The sequence below is a fragment of the Copidosoma floridanum genome, unplaced genomic scaffold (assembly GCF_036245765.1).
Source record: "Copidosoma floridanum isolate Cflo_tuat_1 unplaced genomic scaffold, Cflo_Japanese_pri ptg000024l, whole genome shotgun sequence".
Taxonomy (NCBI): Eukaryota; Metazoa; Arthropoda; class Insecta; order Hymenoptera; family Encyrtidae; genus Copidosoma; species Copidosoma floridanum.
In genome coordinates, this window is record NW_028321901.1 from 13,434,055 (window position 1) to 13,442,609 (window position 8,555).

Below are 8,555 nucleotides of genomic sequence, written 5' to 3' on the forward strand. Positions count from 1 at the left end.
AAAACAAGGTGTCTGTTGTACGGAATGCAACCCCAGCGGAAATTTAAATACGTAACAAAATGTTAGAAAAAGTGAACATGTGTAATAATATGCCGTAACCCGCAAGAAAATGTAAGAAAATGTAAGGAACTGTAATAGTCTCATGGATTTCAGACGTTTCTTACACTTTATAATGTTGTGTTACGTTTTCTTACATTTTCTTACGTTTTAATATGATTGACCACATGCTGTTACACTTATACTTTTTCATAATAGTTACTCAGGTTTTTTGCATTTAAGGCAAATTTTATTCGAAAATGTTAGGAAATGTGTCTAAAAGTTATCAATGATAATAAAATATTAAAAAGTGTAATAAACTGCAAAAAACTGTAAGCTGTTATAAAATATTACAGATGACAACACTTTCTTACAGTTTATTAGAGTTTACTACAGTTGCTTTTTCACGAGATTCAAGTGTCTTTTTAGACTTATAATAAAATGTAACGTATCGTAAGACAATGTGTTGGGTTGTAGTTGACTATAATCAAACGTAACAAAATGTAACAAACTGTAACTGTTGTCAGAAATCCAACGAAACTGTACATTACATCACAGAAAGTTACGGTTTGCTACGTTTTTTCACACTACCTTTTTCGTTGGGGAAGAAAAAAAAAATATTGATCTGTATCAATTTGAATTGAATCGCCCGCCGAAGCTTTGACTGGCATTCTCCAGACTGCAGGTTTCTCATGAACAGGCACCCTTAGAGTGTTAGAGAAGCGAATAGACAGAGGCTCTGTTCGGAAATAATGCGTTGGTTAAGTATTAAGTTGGTACCTACCCCCACCCTGGCTTAACTAACTGACCGTGCGTTCGCACATGTAAACAATAGTTAATCAGCTGATCACGTTTTGGCGCACTTTAAGTGCTTTTAAGGTTAAAGAGAGGACTTGAAAGCGCTCAAAGTGCGCCGAAACATGACCAGCTGATTATTTATTGTTTACATGTGCAAACGCACGGTCAGTTAGTTAAGCCAGGGTGGGGGTAGGTACTTACCAAAAACTTAACCAACGCATCATTTTCGAACAGAGCCAGGAGCCGTACCATATAACTTTTTTTAGCTTCGCGGGCCTATGTTATAGCATAGGCCGATGTACAGAAAAATAGTTATATGGTACGGCCCCAGAGGAGGAGGGGACATTCCAGAGGTTCTCATCGGTGCTCCCAAATGTGACTGGCAAACTTGCGAGAAATAACGCAAGCGTCAATCCCTGCACAACCCAGGATGTTTCCTAGGCACTTTGATTATTAGTAATAAATAAAAAAATAAGTAAAGCACCAATCCCCGCAAAACGTGGCATGCTTCCTAGTTGCTTTAACTATTAGTAATAAATAAAAAAATAAGGCAAGCGCCAATCCCCGCACAACCTAAGGCGCTTACTACAATTGACAGGTATACAAAATTTTCGGTAAAATTACAAGTTCCGTGCGCTGAAAAAGGTTTAAGGTAGTTATATCCCAAACAAAAATAATGATGAGATCTTCATGAAACTTACCACACAGCTAAATTATTGCCTATTAAGAACTCGGTTAAATTTTTGTGAGGCTAGGGTTCTTATTAGAAAGCAAAATTTTAATATTCACTGTTTCATACATTAACATGGATGCTTACGGAGAAATGTATTTTTTTGGGCTTCAATTGCGTATATCCCACAAAATAATGGTAAACTTTTGACGATGTTTTTTTTTGTGTTTGACGGGAACATTATTTTTTTTGACCATCAAAACAATGCGTTTTGGGGCATTCACAGTCAAATAAAATAGGTGAAAATTGAGAGGTTTGGAAAATTTTCGATAGCAAAAATTACAAGTTTTGTGCGCTAAAAAAAGTTTAAGTCTCTTCAGTGCCAAAAAATAGAAGTTCCTAAGAAAAAAAATAAATACATTAAGGAACATCAAAAGTCTGTATTTTGAGACATTCACAATAGAAAGTGACAGGTAAAAATTTTTTAAACCTCTCAATTTTCACCCATCTCATTTTACTGTGAATGTCTCAAAACACATTGTTTGGATGATGGCAAAAGAAAAAAAATTTCCGTCGGGACTTGTATTCTGTCACACTGACGTAACTTATACTTTTTCAGCGTACGGAACTTCTAATTTTGGCTATCGAAAAATTTTTTGAATACTTTTTCAGCTCACGGAACTTGTAATTTTGGCTATCGAAAAATTTTAAATATTTTTTCATCGCACGGAACTTCTTATTTTGGCTTTCAAAAAATTTTCAATACTTTTTTAGCACTCGGAACTTGTAATTTTGGCTATCGAAAAATTTTTAAAACTCACAAGTATCATCTATCTTATTTTACTGTATAAGTCCCAGAATTAATAGTTTTGATGATGGCCAAAAAAAGTTTTTTCCTCGCGACTTGTATTTTTTTACACAGTCAAAAAATCAGCTAACGATTTGGCATCAGAAATCAGCTGATTGATCAGCTGACAAATCAGCTGATTACTTTTAGCAGTGATTACGTCACCGAAAGTTACGGTTTGTTAAGTTGTCTTGCATTTTTTTTTTCCGTTGGGGCACTTTTAAATATGGACTAATCTTTCCCTTGGAATGAAAAGTATACGTAAAGTATAAGTAAAATCCGTGAACAAAAAGTAGTTGTAAAATCAATTACTAGATTTATTGTTGACGAACGTGTTAAGAGACACGAAACAATATAAAATATACATTAATAAGATGTTTATTATCAATTAGGTAACCAAGGTGGTAAATTTTATTCACGAAATGATGAAATAATAAACATAATTTTTAGATGTACCTTATGAGGACGTAAATTCTAATCCACTCTGGCCAAGTGGGTAAGACACTCGACTACAAGTCCTCCGGACCATAGGCTCAAATCGCCTAACTGGAGCAAAGAGATATTTTTTTTTACTACTTATATTAGCTTTTCTAACAGCTTTTAAGCAAAAAAAATTTAAAATAACATGGGTTACAATTTATACTTTTTTATTTTTTTGTTGCCGAAAATATTGCTTACTATCGTGTAGGAAATCATGTAGACTATCATGCAAGCAGTCTTACACGATATCCTATAAGATTTCGTGTACGATATCTTGTAAAATATCGTGTAGGATATCTTGCATGATATCGCGCAGAAATTTCGTTACGGGTTCGTTCTTACTCAGAGCTGCTTGTATGAGTTAACAAGATTAGGGTGCTTCGATTTCAGCTTTCTTACTTTTGTACGCGTCTTACCATTTCTAAAGTGTAAAAACAAACGCTTAAGGACTTTTATTGTATAAAATAAATTTTGTCACATGTTAAACACATACAAACAGAGTACCTCTAGCTTTTACTTATAGTTTTTATGAGTGGCTAAATGGACGAATAATTTCTTAATCGTTATTGGAACGGCTAAAAGCTTATTTATAAATTATTCTTCATTTTACATAATTCACTTTCTTTATGTTTAACCATCATCCCCATTATTTAAAAGATCTCAAATTAATTCTGAATCTTTTTATCTTACATAAAATATTACTGTATTTTTAAAAATAAAAATACGTTCTACTTACCATACCATTCCATATGATGTCAATTCTTAAAAATTGTAGGTATGTAAACTAATTGCAAATTTATAGTAATTGCTTCTACATAATTTTTAATTCCATTATTTAACCCATGTCACTATAAATTTTCGTTTTAATTTTGATCCAAACTTGAATTATTAATGTAAGTACTCAATTAATAAAATAGTCATTTGCTATTTTGTATCTATCACCAAACATGATTTTCAGTAACGTTCTGTTCAATCTCAATTTTAATTAATCTAATATGTTACTTGGCGGCTCTATTAGTCTGTTTGATTCTCTTGGTTATTTGGTGATGTTGGAAAAACAACATAAAGAGATTATTTTTTTTTTTACGTTAATTGTTAAAAAAAGGCTCCATACTTAGCTATTCTCTGAAATATTGTAGAAGTAATTAGTAGATTAATATAGATGTATAAAAACACGTAGCTTTTTTAGAAAAACCATATGATTCATAAAAACCACATGGTCATACGTAAAAACCACATAGTAATGAAAAACCACGTAGTTCTGTAAACCACATGGTTTTAAAAAAATTTACGGACCACCCCCTTAAAACCAAGTACCTTTGCCCCCCGACGGCCGCCTCCACCTACTACACCCTCTCCAGCTATATACGAGCCCAGAGGTGTTGGAGGCTACGGAAGCTCCTATCCGCCATCTATAGGCAAGCTGCTTGCTTTCCTCAAAATAGGCAATGCAACTACTTGCGTTGCCCAAAAAGCATAATCAAAACAAAGCGTCATCACCTGTTTCCGGATCTTTCAGCAAATATTTTTAGTGTTTATTAATTTTGAAAGTACATACACAAATTTTAGTAAACGGGTAACTATTATGATCATCCATTTATCATTGAAAAAGTAAGCCTGTGGTTCTAACTACGCAAGTAGTTGCATTGCCTATTTTGAGAAATGAAAGCAAGCAGCTTGCCTATAGATGGCGGATAGGAGCTTCCGTAGCTTCCGTATGGAGGCTCCCAAGCCGCTCATTCGGAGTATAGTCCGCAGGTATTTCCCCACTTCCAGATCCCGAGACCTCTCGACATCGAGAAGATCACCGAGGCGAGTCCAAGAGACCCCGGCGAGATTAGGAGAAATGGTGTCTTGTAATAATGTAGTAAATAAACAAATACCAAAAAAAAAAAAAAAAAAAACTAGACACACACTAGTCAACCTGGCGACCAACTCGTCCAGGCCTCTACGAATTACCGCCCAATTACCGCACCTCACCGATGAGTCGGATTCCAATAAATCAAACAAAGCCACAACGCCAACAACATCGTAAGCAGTGCCACCATCGTTGTTCGACTTAAAGGGACGGCTCGAGTAACTCGAGAGTGACTCTAATCTCTTCCAACCGTACTTCCCCACTCAAAGTCGCCCAACCCCAACGGCTACTTTTAACAATTTGGCAATTCAACAATTTAACAGGTTTTTTAAAAACCATGTGGTGATTTGAGACAAAATCCACATGGTTATCTGTGCCAAAAACCATGGTTTTTTATGTGGTAAAACCACGTGATGGTTTGTTTTAGTAGAGCTCTTTTTAAAAAAACCATATCAAAAAACCACATAGCAAAACCATATGAAAAACCACATAAAAACATATGATTTTACCACTCCGATTTCATGTGATTTTTGTCTCAAACCACCATGTGGTTTTTAAGTAAAACCATATGATTTTTACAAGCTTTTCTTTTTATAAAAGAAATTATTTCTACTTAAATTTAACTATTTAAAAATCTTAATAACGCATCAACAATGAATATAAAAATAAAGCAAAAGAAAAAAAAGCCTCTTAGGTGGCTTGAACTTTGGCTAACAGATTCTTAGCCAAGTATCTTATCCATTGGGCTAAAGTAGATTTTATTATAATTTCCAATTTTGTGTCCTTATAAAGGTACAGAAGGCACAGTATTCTATTATTTGTATTTGTACATAACTAGTTCTTTACATATAAACTACAGTGAAATCGAGTGAATTTGTGTATGCAATATATTTAACATTGTTATTAATAATATGTGTTAAGATATTTGTTTCCGAGATAAAATGGCTACGGCAATTGAACCTTTAATTTAATTTGCTGATTATACATACTAAAATGGTCCACTTTTCAGTCATACATTATCCAATAATTATACTGATATGTAATAAATAACTAATCGAAATAATAATTGATTTTTTTTGCTATTTATTTAGGAATAAAAAAAACAGGATAATAATAAGTGATTAAGCATTTATAATTTTGGTAAAACTTACCAGAAGATAAATATCATAATATCATGTATTATAAATCAAAACCCTTGAAATTCATAGATATAAATAATACATATGATTTTACTTTAAATAGCACATAAAAACAATTTGTGTGCTTCAGTATCTCATCCACATGACCAGAGGGGACTTGATGCTGGCTGACAATTTTTCGTCTTTATAAGCTACAGAAGGTATAGTATTATGGTATTTGTACATACTTCTTTTAATAATAAATTAATTTCAAGAATTTTTATTTGCAATATATATTTTTATAATATTTATATTTATGTGAAATTTTACTTTATTTACAACTAAATGGCAAAACGTAATCATTATTTCGATTAGTTATTTATTAAATATTAACATAATTATTGGATAATGTATGACTGAAAAATATATCATTTTGGTATGTATAATCAGCAAATTAAATTAAAGGTTCAATTGCAGTAGCCATTTTATCTCGGAAACAAATATCGGACACAAAATTGGAAATTATAATCAAATCTACTCTAGCCCAATGGATAAGATGCTTAGCTAAGAATATGTTAGCCAAAGTTCAAGCCACCTACGAGGCTTTTTTTTCTTTTGTTTTATTTTTATATTCATTGTTGATGTATTATTAAGATTTTTCAATAGTTAAATTTAAGTAGAAATAATTTCTTTTATAAAAAAAAAAGCTTGTAAGAACCATATGGTTTTACTTTAAAACCACATGGTGATTTGAGACAAAAACCACATGAAAATGGAGTGGTAAAACCACATGTTTTTATGTGGTTTTTTACATGGTTTTACTATGTGGTTTTTCGATATGGTTTTCTTCAAAGAAGTAATTTTTATCCCTCTCATTATACTGTGAATGTCCCAGAACGCATAGTTTTAATAATGGCAAAAAAAAATTCAGCGCACGGAACTTGTAATTTAGGCTATCAAAAAATTTTTAATACTTTTTTAGCCCATGGAACTTGCAATTTTGGCTATCAAAAAATTTTTAATACTTTTTCAGCGCCCGGAACTTGCAATTTTGGCTATCGAAAAATTTTTAAAACTCACAAGTGTCACCTATCTCATTTTACTGTATAAGTCCCAGAATGTATAGTTTTTATGATGGCCGAAAAAAAAATTTTTCCCCGCGACTTGTATTTTTTTACACTAATAGGACTTTTATTTTTTCGCACAGTCAAAAAATCAGCTGACTATTTGGCATCGGAAATCAGCTGATAAATCAGCTGACAAATCAGCTGATTTTTTTTAGCTGTGAAATAATCAGCTGATTTGTCAGCTGTTGAATCAGCTGATTTCTGATGCCAAATCGTCAGCTGAGTTTTTGACTGTGCGAAAAAATACAAGACCCATCAGTGCGAAAAAATACAAGTTCCAAGGAAAAATTTTTTTTTGGCCATCATCAAAACTATACATTCTGGGACTTTTACAGTAGAATGAGACAGATTACGATTGTGAGTTTAAAAAAAATTTTTGATAAGCTAAATTACAAGTTCTGTGCCCTGAAAAACTATAAGTCTCGTCGGTGTGAGAAAACACAAGTCCCGACGGAAATTTTTTTTCTTTTACCATCATCCAAACAATGCGTTTTGAGACATTCACAGTAAAATGAGATTGGGGAGAATTAAGAGGTTTAAAAATTTTTACCTGCCACATTCTATTGTAAAAGTCCCAAAATAGACTTTTAATGTTTCTAAATATATATTGTTTTTTTCTTTGGAACTTGTATTTTTTGGCACTTAAGAGACTTAAACTGTTTTTAGCGCTCGAAACTTGTAATTTTTGCTATCGAAATTTTTCAAACCCCTTAATTTCACCTACTTTATTTGACTGTGAATGCCCCAAAACGCATTTATTTAATGGACAAAAAAAATGTCTCCGTTGGGACTTGTATTTTGTCACACCGATGGGACTTAAGGTGGTTGTATCCCACGATATTGTCAATGCAGCAGATTCAACAGTTTGGTATGTCATCTATCTCTCTCACACTTATGCTAAGACACAACTCTTAGCAGCTTTTCCTGCACTTATTAATTTATTTCTTATCTCACAGACACCCTCGAGATGTTTCATTTTCTTTTTTCAGTGCACGGAACTTGTAATTTGTGCTATCGAAAATTTTCTAAGCCTCTTAATTTTCACCTATCTCATTTTATTGTAAATATCCTAAAACGTATTGTTTGGATGATGGCAAAAGAAAAATTTTTTTCTCGGAACTTGTATTTCGTCGCACTGACGGGACTTATACTTTTTCAGCGCACGGAACTTGTAATTTTGGCTATCGAAAAATTTTCAATACTTTTTTAGCGCAAGGAACTTGTAATTTTGGCTATCGAAAAATTTTTAAAATTCACAAGTGTCACCTATCTCATTTTACTGTATAAGTTTCAGAATGTATAGTTTTGATGATGGCCAAAAAAAAAATTTTCCCTTGGGACTTGTATTTTTTCACACTGATGGGACTTGTATTTATTCGCACAGTCAAAAAATCAGCTGACGATTTGGCATCAGAAATCAGCTGATTTATCAGCTGACAAATCAGCTGTTTTTTTTTAGCAGTGCGGGCTGTTTTAGATCAGGTTTTTCCTACGGAAGATTTCATGGGGTTTTCCTGATCCACATATTCCACATGACAATTGTCATGGGAAAATTCGGAACAGTTGTTAGGGCCCTTCTCTATCCAATCCTCTCCTAATTCCTTTCCAATCCCAGGTACTA